Source organism: Sander vitreus, unplaced genomic scaffold (genome assembly GCF_031162955.1).
Source record: "Sander vitreus isolate 19-12246 unplaced genomic scaffold, sanVit1 ctg243_0, whole genome shotgun sequence".
Lineage (NCBI taxonomy): Eukaryota > Metazoa > Chordata > Actinopteri > Perciformes > Percidae > Sander > Sander vitreus.
In genome coordinates, this window is record NW_027595416.1 from 160,131 (window position 1) to 172,500 (window position 12,370).

Sequence of the window (12,370 nt, forward strand, 5' to 3'; positions counted from 1 at the left end):
TGTGGGTGTTTTATTTAATATTATTATTATTATTATTTTTAAACTCAAAAATGTTTATTGACCATGAATTCCAAGAACCATGATAACTTGATGTTCGTGGTGTGGATATGCTGGTGGTAATGGGGAAACAGCGTTGAAAACGTCAAAGTGACAAAAAAGCAACATAAATATAAAAAAGCATCAAAAACAAAAAAAGCCAAAAAAAGCAACAAAATGGGAAAAGAACAAGAAAAACATCAGAAATTTATAAAATGCGACAAAAACATCTAGAAAAGTGCTGGAAGCCTGAAAAAACAATTATAAAAAATCTCTGAAAAATGTGTCAATTTATTTTCGGCGGGAGGACAATATAAGTGTTAATAAAGCAGCAAACACGTTGAATTAAGAAGGACAAAAGTATCGGGAAAAAAACAACAACCGAGACAAATGTTCAGTGTTTCTACCTGGTCACGGTTTTACGTTTTTTAAACAGATTTCAGTCACTTTTCTCAATGTTTTTGTGGCTTTTTTGACCTATTGTTCCTTCTTTCAACTGACTTTCATTCAAAAAAAAGGGACACAAATATCGGAAGAAAAGCTCCAAACAAACATGGACTTAAGGGACACTTCAAAGTACTGAACGAGACACTGTAACCGAAGGATGCAAATTCAGTTTCCGTTTAAAAATAAATCAGAAAAAGTGATGAAAACATTGATAGCAGCAATGACAAAAACTTACAAATACATCAAACATGTTGAAGAAAAGGGAAGAAATATCAAAATTGACAGAAACGATGAAAATCTTTTTAAAAGTGACTAAAACACCAACGCGTCATCCAACGAATCTTTGACAACAACAGAGATAATATCTGACCTTTTAAAGGAAAACTTCAGTTAAACAACAATCACTCTCTGTCTCCATGTTTCTGTGTCTGAGTGTCTGATGAGAACAACAATCTCTGAAACTGGTCCAGTATTAAACCAGAACCAAGCTGTAATGTTACCCTACAGGACTAATGTTCAGCAGCGGTTAGAGTCCACTAACCCACCAGACTCCATGTAAATAATCACTACTTTTATCATCGTAAAACACACTTCATTCAAAGTGGCCAGAAACTAAATAAAACTGGCCACTTTGAAATAAATCAAAAGCCGTCTTGGTTTGGTTGAAATAAACCCTTAATTCGCCCATTTACATGTGGAAATATGCTGGCTCTATACACGCTAAAAGTCCTGATTATTTACATGGAGTCTGGTGGAAATATGCTGGCTCTATACACGCTAAAAGTCCTGATTATTTACATGGAGTCTGGTGGGTTTGGTGATGGTGATTTCAGGGCTGTTTCATGTTAAACTAAAAGGATCTTAATGGACCACTTTCAGAGATTGTTCCCATTAGAAACACAGACACAGAAACATGAAAACATAGAGTCCAGGGTGAAATCAAACCATAAAGAAGCTGTTTAAAAACACATAATTACACATTCATATATTTCTTGATCCAGCTTAGAGTTTTACAGTTTCTGATACACTTCATTAAAAATACTCACAGACGGTCAGAGGGTGATGAAGGTGATGAAGGTGATGAAGGTGATGATGATGATGATGATGATGAAGCTGTTGATGATCAATAACACAAATGCATTATCTTTCCACTGTTGGAAACAGAAAATATGAACAAATGTACCAACGATGTCACCCAGCTGGAACCCTCCTAACCCTTCTCTAATTCAGAAATCTGGGTTTCTTTTGAACCAAATTACCCAAAAATAACACGGGCGGTTCCCTACAACGGTCTTCACAAGTACAATTATTGATCACTACTTTCATTGAAGTTTGGGCCTTTTATTTAATTTTATAGCATTTGAAAAACACCAGTCTCTGATTGTCTCTGAAAGTTCCTCTCATATTAGTCAAAATAATTCATACTTTCAGCTTTTTTTAATTTAGGTATAAGTTCATATAAACCAGGTTTATTGACCATGAATTCCAAAAATTAGTGTAAAACTATAATGGTTAGAAGTTGGTGTTAGAAAGGTACAAAAACATTCGAAAAAATGTCCAAAAAAAGGACAAAAAATGTCAGAAAAGTGTCAAAGTCAACGACAAAAGTGTCAAAAAAGTAAGAAAACCCAAAGGTTAAAGCCACTGATGTTCTTCACAAGTTGTTGTGATTTTAAGAGTCTGTCCTCCAACATTTAGAGAGATTATGACGTATATTTCATTTATAGAGACACCAACTATTTATACACTTTATTTCATGTTTTTGTCACTTTCTTCTGGACAGAAACTCAGAAACCTGGCTGATCTTTTCATAATTAATGCATGAACGTGTGAAGAGTCTGACTCCATCATCACCGTCTCCTCCTCCTCTGCATCTCTTTCACACTTGAACTTGGTGGAGGTCATTTTCCCAGGACCCCCACAACCCCCAGTCAGCCCCCTCCTCCCATGTCCTCCATCTTGTCCCAGCTGGTCCTTGGACTCTCCGTGACGTCTGGACCTTCTGTCCTTCAGAAACCTCCTCCTCCGTCTCTCTCTCTCTATAGTCTGAATGACAACAATAATCACGACTAAAGTGTGAAGCCAGACACAACAGACCCCCGCCTCAGACCCCCCAAAACACAACAGACCCCCGCCTCAGACCCCCCAAAACACAACAGCCCCCCGCCTCAGACCCCCCAAAACACAACAGACCCCCGCCTCAGACCCCCCAAAACACAACAGCCCCCCGCCTCAGGCCCCCCAAAACACAACAGACCCCCGCCTCAGCCCCCCAAAACACAACAAACCCCCGCCTCAGACCCCCAAAACACAACAGACCCCCGCCTCAGACAACCCAAAACACAACAGACCCCCGCCTCAGACAACCCAAAACACAACAGACCCCCGCCTCAGACCCCCAAAACAGAACAAACCCCCGCCTCAGGTCCCCAAAACACAACAGACCCCCCCACCCCAAAAAAAACAACAACAACTAAACAACCTAAAACCCCCTAAAGCACAAAAAACAACAACAACAACAACTTTGTAAAACAGAGAAATGATGAAAAAGCTAAAGTGCTCTAAAGGCTGTGACCCCCCAACCAGACGCCGACCGTCTCGTCGGACTGACTGACTCCCCGAGGTCCAAAAGTTCCTCAGAACACCGAAGAGACGAGACGTAATACGTCTCCATAGCAGCAGGCACTGGTGATCTGGATTGTCGCCCAAAAAATGTAAACCGGCAGCTGATTGGACGAACGCGTCACGTGGGTCTGGCTGCTCCCCGACCATCATGGCGTCTCGTTCAGAACAGATAGTTAACGAAACGTGTTTCTGAAAACATTTGAAGAGAGAAATAGGGTGTAGTGTGTGTGTGTGTGTGTGTGTGTGTGTTTCTGTGTGTGTGTGTGTGTGTGTGTGTGTCTCTGTGTGTGTGTGTCTGTGTGTGTGTGTGTGTGTCTCTGTGTGTGTGTGTGTGTGTGTGTGTGTGTGTGTGTCTGTGTGTGTGTGTGTGTGTGTGTGTGTTTCTGTGTGTGTGTGTGTGTGTGTGTGTCTCTGTGTGTGTGTGTCTGTGTGTGTGTGTGTGTGTGTGTGTGTGTGTGTGTGTGTCTGTGTGTGTGTGTGTGTGTGTGTGTGTGTGTGTGTCTGTGTGTGTGTGTGTGTGTCTGTGTGTGTGTGTGTGTGTGTGTGTGTGTGTGTGTGTGTGTGTCTGTGTGTGTGTGTGTGTGTGTGTGTGTGTGTGTGTGTGTGTGTGTGTGTGTGTGTGTGTGTGTGTGTGTGTGTGTGTGTGTGTGTGTGTGTGTGTGTGTGTGTGTGTGTGTCTCTGTGTGTGTGTGTGTGTGTGTGTGTGTGTGTGTGAACAACAAAGGTTTTTTAGGTTTTCTACGTTGCACACGTCTGTAACAATCTTTGGCTTCGTGGAAAACATCGACACATTCAAGAGAAGTTTTTAGTGCAAAGTTGTGATTCTTTTTTGGATGTAGTGGAGTTACAGTCAGGCTGAAAACAAGCAGCTGAGGTTACCAGACATTAGTACATAACTCATCCATTCTTCTTGGCTTTGTGCTCTGACAGGCCGATCAGCTGAAGTCTGTCTCTGACATCACGTTCAGGATTAAAACCTCCGCCTCCCATCTGTGTCTTCATTATACAGAGAGGGGGGGAAGACAGACCTCCCCCCCTTTGACCTCCCAAGCTTTAAATCCCCAAAAACCCTGCAGACGGCGACCTCAGCCTCTAAAGGTCATGAGAGTCTCTCTCTCAGCGGCGCTGTGTCGCACGCCGCAATCTGACCGTGAACTTCACACACACACACACACACACACACACACACACACACACACACACACACACACACACACACAGCAGGTTTTAATCATCTAATTGGAGCCAATTAAGAACTGCTGAGTCACTTCCTGAGCTGATTAAGGATTCTGTTTCATAGTTTAATCCACCAATCATATAAATCACAGAAGACCAAATATACACACACACACAATATTCATACGTTCACACAAAAACACTCACATTAATGAAGTCATATCTGTCGTGACTTTCAACAAAACGTAGGCCTAAATCTATTTACTTGTTTCGGACGTGTTTTACGGCCTCAAATTAAACTAATGTCCGGTGCGTTGTGTGGATCAGAGATCCATGTTTTTACTCAGATGCTCTCTGTGATGTTTCACTTTGAGTCAGAGACAAGTTATCACTTAAAACAGAGCCGAGAACAAACAGCTCTCTCTCTCTCTCTCTCTCTCTCTCTCTCTCTCTCTCTCTCTCTCCCTCCACCAAACTTCACTCACATTTTGACGTTTTTAAGAGCTGTTTACTTTAAAACCCACAACTGCTAATTACTGTCATTCACACTGACACAAAGTGAAGTGGCTGCTCAAGTTCAAGAGCAAAACACACACACACACACACACACACACACACACACACACACACACACACACACACACACACACACACACACACACACACACACTCTCTCTCTCTCTCTCTGAGCGTCTGGATGAAAATGAGGATGAATATTCACAGACAGTCTGTTTTCTTTTTCACTCGTTCTCATGACAAAAACTCAAATAATAATAATAATAATAATAATAAAAAAATGAATTAATGTAAATTAATATAAAGCTGCTGGATTTGATAAAGGATCTGAGATATATTCTGTAAACTCAGAGCAGAGAAAAGACTTTCTGTTCATTCACAGAAATGAATATAAACATATATAAAACACTAACGAATGATAATATTTTAGATAATAAAGCGTTCAGACCTGAGCAGCAGCAGAGTCCCAGCAGCAGCAGAATCATCTTCATCATCTTCATCTTCTCTTTAAATCCAAATCATCAGAAACACAAACATCAGCTGCTGCTCCCGAATAAAAACAGTTCTTATTAAAATCCTTTGGATAAACTGAAAGTAGAATAATAATCCAGTGTGATGGAGAGAGATTTCTGCTGCAGACGGACTGAAGATGTGACTCAAACTGGGAGAAACGGAGAGATAGAGAGGGGGCAGGGCTTATGAGGGGGGGGGGAGGGGTCACTGACCCCGAGGTCAGAGAGAGGAGGAGGGGGGGTCACAGCTGAGCGCTGAGGGATGGAAACCTGGAGGAGACATGTTTTATTAAATCGGTACAAGATTACTTCAAAAAAGGTCTCGGAAAGACGGTCAAAAATATGTATTAATGCCAAACTTACATCAATTATAACTTGTCTCCTGCTAGTTGTACTACAGCAGTTACTTCAAAAAAATAAGCATATTCCTATTTATGAAATATATTGTTGTTTGCATTCAACAAAAATCATTCAATTCAATCTGTCAGCTAATTGTGTGAAGCCACAGTGGACTAGGAGAATCAAGTCATTTTAAAATGGGTCTTCTCCTGGTTGACCTGCTTCTGAGTCCTGCTGCCAAACTAACCGTGATGACATGAACTCCTGCTGTTTCTCCGGCCGATGTGATATCATCTCTTCCTTCACACACCTAGTCTGTTCTTATTCAAACTGGATGCTTTGGTGGTAAAACTATAAACTAGCTTTGGGTAAAGTGAGAGATGAAGTGTGAGGCCATCCAACCTCTCCCTCTGAGAACAGGCTTTATACAACATCAACCAAACACACTTCAACTGGTCCTCTCTCACAAATATGACTTTATTAACACATCTGAAGTCCTGACGAGGTTCAAAGGATAGAAACATAACTATAGTTAGAAAGTGATTCCTGCATGTCTTCTTGTCTCATGTCCACACAGAGGACAGGCAGTCGATGCGGAACCCTCTGACCCTAAAGCCTAGCACCCACTAGCAGACTGGGGACAGAGTAAAGAGTGGCACCATCTCACATCTGAAGACATTCTGTCAGAATGTCTCTCAGACTAGAAGACGTCAAACTGAGGACAATATCAAACATGTTTGGTTTGGTCTGAATGTCCAGACTGGAAACAGGCTGCAGCGTGCAGCGTGTAGCGTGTAGCGTGTAGCGTGTAGCGTGTGGCCCTGCCATCAGGAGCAAGGACAGTCAGGGAGGGCAGGCTCTGCAGGGGTGCACGATTCAGAAAATGTCATGATTCGATATAGATTTTTAGGCTCACGATTCGATTCAATATCGATTGTTGATTCAAAGAATGATTCCCAGTGTGTAAATGTAGTTCCTTTCCCATCATGTGATGGCAGTAGACATACAGTTTAAAAGAAAAGAAACAACAAATGAAATGTAGTTTGATATTACTTTATATGTCTTCATACAAAAATAAAAACGTCTGCAACTAAAACCAAAGTGCCAAGCTTTGGCCAGCTTTCAGATACATGTAATTGAAGTATAAAAGTGTAAAATAAAAAGATCTTTTGGTTGAGAGTTGGTGGAGTTTAGAGCATTAAAGACATGTTGGGTACTTTAGGTTGTTGTTCTTCAATGTTAATCTCTGGTGATGGCGTACCACGGCAGTGTTTCCAGAATACTTGTATACTGCCTACAGCATGCTTCCTGTCCAGGTCCTTCTTCCCCTCGAGGTTAGAAAAGCTGAAATGTGTCCCAGCTCTCGTCTTCCATGAGGATGGAGCAGGTTGAAGGACTCTTTCTGGGAGGTTGGACGCTGTTTGCTCAAACTGAACTACCTCTGCTGCACTCCTTCTCCTTCTGATTATTATATAACAGGAGGGCCCAGGCGTCAGTGGGAATCTGACGCAGCGCCTTCTATGGGAATGGTGAGGTAATGTCATTTCAGGTCAATAGTATACACGCCATTACAAAACGAAAAAAAAAAAATAAAATATGAATTGATTTTGAATCGGTTGAGCTTGAATCGTGATATGAATGTGAATAGATTTTTTTGCACTCCCCTAGCGACCAGTATTAATATTAACAAGACCGTAGAATGTAAATCATACCTTTTGTCACCTCTTCACCCTCTCCTCACACATTTAACGCTAACATTAGCTGCTGTTAGTCCCCAGGAACGTTAATGGCTGCTCTGGACCTAATGGAGCTCCCCATCTTATTGACCCCTTTTCTCACCTCTTCACCTTCTCCTCACACATTTCAGCCAGTTCAGCTCCTCAGCGTTTTATAACCTCTTCTTATTCTGTTTTTATAGTTTCTATTCTATTCATATGATCATATTAATCTTCTGTATGTCTCGTTAGTGTTTAGCTGTGACTGTAAAACACGTTGAGCTGCTTTAATGTGAGAAAGTGCTGAGTCATGAATCAGCTCATAGCTCCTCAAAATAACAGAGACCACACGTTGATAAGAGTTGAACTGTCATGTTTTATTCAACAGGATTTATTCATCAGGTAGTAACAGATTACTCTGGTTCATCAGGTAGTAACAGATTACTCTGGTTCATCAGGTAGTAACAGATTACTCTGATTCATCAGGTAGTAACAGATTACTCTGGTTCATCAGGTAGTAACAGATTACTCTGGTTCATCAGGTAGTAACAGATTACTCTGGTTCATCAGGTAGTAACAGATTACTCTGATTCATCAGGTAGTAACAGATTACTCTGGTTCATCAGGTAGTAACAGATTACTCTGGTTCATCAGGTAGTAACAGATTACTCAAATTTTTCAAAGTGAACAGGTTTGTTATTATTATAACATGCAACTACGATTTTCATCTTCTCGTATAATTTACTGGAAGTATTGTAATCACAGGTAGGAAACTTAGTCTTATCAGGATGTGTCTCCTTGCAGACAACAAGGTCAAAGGGATGTTTGCTTATTTTCAGATTATCAACCTTTTCTTTAAAGTATTTGTCTCCTTCACCGTTACAGATTTTTTCAACATCTTTAAAAGAAGCTTTGATGAAGGTATTTATGTTCTTACAGCCGTCGGGGTTCTTCTGGTGCTTTGGTGAGTTCTTGATTCCTCGATTTTTAATCTCACTGATACAATTAGCAACAGTCATCAGAGGGTTGATATGTTGTCTTTCAAACTTCTCAGCTGGAGTTTCTCCGTCCACAGAGAGCACGGCAGCAGAGATCAGCAGAACACCAGAAAAGATAGAGATCTTCATGTTGATCTGGAGAATACAGAGTTATAAAAGCTGTTAGAGACTTTACTCTGACATATCTAACATCTCTTTATATTATCATATAAAAGCTGTTAGAGACTTTACTCTGACATATCTAACATCTCTTTATATTATCATATAAAAGCTGTTAGAGACTTTACTCTGACATATCTAACATCTCTTTATATTATCATATAAAAGCTGTTAGAGACTTTACTCTGACATATCTAACATCTCTTTATATTATCATATATATGTCTTTAGTTTTATAAATGTCTCCTAACTGTCTGATGATGTAAGAACTTGTTAAGTGACATCAGAATAACTGCTCACAGGATTATTAATCTAAATCTTTCTGCAGAAGAAATCCATAAAGTCATGATGCAGCCAGAATAAGTTCTGAATGATTGCAGATATAAACATACAGAGTTTAAATGTGTTAAAGACAGAATAATAATAGAAAGTATATTTACCTGAATGACAGGAGAGAGATGAGTTCTAGAGTCAGCAGCAGGAGAGATACCTGGAATATCACATCATAACACACTTCATTACAAAGATTATACAGAAAAACCAAACATGTGCTGGTCATATGACATCATAACAGACAGGTTACATCTCAGGTAACTTCTTTAGAGAGGGACGGACAAAAGATGCAACAACTACACAAAAAGTGATAAAAAGTCTGAAAAAACCTGACAAAAACATCAAAAAAACATTTGAAAAACACGCCTAAAGTATCAAAACCACATTTAACTTTAAGGTTCTTCAACAAACAGAATAAAGCTGCAAGAACTGAGACAAAGAGAGACATTCACCAAATAAACCCCACAGAAACATTGGAAAAAAGCTCCAAAAACGTTGGAAAAAGCATCTGCAGCTTGATAAAAAGTTAGTTTCTGGCAGCTGAAACAGAATCTAAACCAATCAGAGAAGTTTTAACGTCTCAAAGACAGAAAATCAAAAGTATATTTACCTGAATGACAGGAGAGAGAGATAGAAAAGACTGAGAACTCCTCCATCTTTATACTCTAAAATATTATAATATCATATTATAATACACGCCCACTTTATCTTTCACAGAGTCAGCAGCTGATAACATTATAATATTATAATACACGCCCACTTTATCTTTCACAGAGTCAGCAGCTATAACATTATAATATTATAATACACGCCCACTTTATCTTTCATAGAGTCAGGAGCTATAACATTATAATATATTAATATAGTGACACATCATCCCTACAGGAGGAGATCAGAGGTTTAATTTCTCTCAGCTTTTATTAAAGTTTAGACATTTAACATTTAACTTTAGTTTGAGTTAGTTTTCAGTCATTTAGTCTCTACTTTCAGTCATTTAGTCTCTACTTTCAGTCATTTAGTCTCTACTTTCAGTCATTTAGTCTCTACTTTCAGTCATTTAGTCTCTACTTTCAGTCATTTAGTCTCTACTTTCAGTCATTTAGTCTCTACTTTCAGACATTTAGTCTCTACTTTCAGACATTTAGTGTCTTCTTTCAGACATTTAGTCTCTACTTTCAGACATTTAGTGTCTACTTTCAGACATTTAGTGTCTTCTTTCAGACATTTAGTCTCTACTTTCAGACATTTAGTCTCTACTTTCAGACATTTAGTGTCTACTTTCAGACATTTAGTCTCTACTTTCAGTCATTTAGTGTCTACTTTCAGACATTTAGTCTCTACTTTCAGACATTTAGTCTCTACTTTCAGACATTTAGTCTCTACTTTCAGACATTTAGTCTCTACTTTCAGTCATTTAGTCTCTACTTTCAGTCATTTAGTCTCTACTTTCAGACATTTAGTCTCTACTTTCAGTCATTTAGTGTCTACTTTCAGTCATTTAGTGTCTACTTTCAGACATTTAGTCTCTACTTTCAGTCATTTAGTCTCTACTTTCAGTCATTTAGTCTCTACTTTCAGTCATTTAGTGTCTACTTTCAGTCATTTAGTGTCTACTTTCAGTCATTTAGTGTCTACTTTCAGTCATTTAGTCTCTACTTTCAGTCATTTAGTCTCTACTTTCAGACATTTAGTCTCTACTTTCCGACCCATTAAAAGTGCTGATGTAAATGTTGAAAGCAGTCTCAGACGTGATGTTAAAATGTGTTTTCTCCTGTTGGACCTGGTTCTGAGTCTGGCTGCGGAGTTTTTAATCAGCTGAAGTTTGTTGTTGTGAGTCATGAGAGGAGAGCTCTGCAGCAATCTAACCACCATGAAATGAACACATGAATTATTCTTTCTAAGGCTGTTCTGATATCATCTCTCCCTTCACACTCTCTCTGTTGTTCTCCACCAGTTATTCAAACTGGAAGCTACACCCTGAGAGCTTGGTCTGCATGGATCAGTTTAGTCGTACAGCTCCAAACCAGTTTTATGTAAAACGAGAGATTACAGTTTTGGTTATGGCTTTGGTACTATTATCACAACTATGTGGTACAATCTTACAACTCTTACACTCATCACACTCATAACATCCAGTCTTTCATTCAAAACTCTCCGTTGGCCATTCATTTGGATTGGGGGCAGGTAGGGGGGCAGGTAGGGAGGCAGGTAGGGGTGCAGTTAGGGATGCAGGTATGCGGGCAGGTAGAGGGGCAGGTAGGGGGGCAGGTAGAGGGGCAGGTAGGGGGGCAGGTAGGGAGGCAGGTAGGGGGGCAGGTAGGGGTGCAGGTAGGGGGGCAGGTAGGGGGTGCAGGTAGGGGGGCAGGTAGGGGGGCAGGTAGGGGGGCAGGTAGGGGAGGCAGGTAGGGGGGCAGGTAGGGGGGCAGGTAGGGAGGCAGGTAGGGAGGGAGGTAGGGGGGCAGGTAGGGAGGCAGGTAGAGGGTCAGGTAGGGGGGCAGGTAGGGGGGCAGGTAGGGGTGCAGGTAGGGGGGCAGGTAGGGGGGCAGGTAGCGGTACAGGTAGGGGGGCAGGTAGGGGGGCAGGTAGGGAGGCAGGTAGGAGGTAGGTAGGGAGGCAGGTAGGGGGGTCAGGTAGGGAGGCAGGTAGGGAGGCAGGTAGAGGGTGCAGGTAGGGAGGCAGGTAGGGAGGCAGGTAGGGAGGCAGGTAGGGAGGCAGGTAGGGAGGCAGGTAGGGGGGCAGGTAGGGAGGCAGGTATTTTATGTGACTGTTTTCTCATTGAAAAAAACAACAATGAAGAGAGATAAATGTGTCTTTGAGGATGAGTTGAGGATTGTTCCACCAGATGGAGCCCTGACTCTCTTACACAGTTTATATTCTGTCAGAAACAAGAACAGACTGAACACAAGTGGAGCACAAACTAAAATAATCTGTTCATCTTCAGCTCTGATCTCTAAATGTTTGATGTTTATGATGCTGCTGCTTTTAAGGAGAGACACTAACAGACAGAAACACCATCTTTACCTTTATTAATCTTCCATATCATGTCTTCTCTAGGAAACATTCATGTTACTACACTGTGTCTGTTTGTGTCTGTAGATTTCTCCTGAATTCACCAAAAGTTAGCGTTAGATAATGCCTCATTTGCATATTTAAACACGTTTAAACTCAGAAATCTGAATTTCACTTCAAAGTTAAAAACAAGCCGGTAAGAATTGATTAAACTGTGTTGTAACAAAGAAGTATTTTAATCCGATGAATCACTTCATATACTAGTTGGAGAGCTTTTGTGTGTTTCACTGTGGTTCCTGAATTACTTACATGAATACAAATGTTTTGACACAGTTTTTAATTCAACTCTGTAATGTTGACACAGAAATGGCGGAGTGATAGTTTAGGTGATGTGCCAGGTGTGCTCAAACGCCTCTGGTTGTGTTGTCATGCTGATTTGAGCATGTTCTAAATGTTTAGTTGAACAATCAGATTGTTAACCTGACTCCAGGTGGATCGCTTCTCA

The 12,370-nt window shown here is 40.6% G+C and overlaps 1 long non-coding RNA gene across 1 annotated transcript in view; it reads right to left on the reverse strand.

Annotated features, from left to right (window-relative positions):
• Positions 1–8,958: 8,958 nt before the first annotated feature.
• The window catches only part of LOC144513408 (uncharacterized), a 29,537-nt gene continuing 26,125 nt past the window's right edge, over positions 8,959–12,370 (reverse strand). The window contains exon 3 of the long non-coding RNA XR_013501125.1: positions 8,959–9,013. This is a non-coding gene — a long non-coding RNA (uncharacterized LOC144513408). The remainder of the gene's footprint in view (positions 9,014–12,370) is intronic.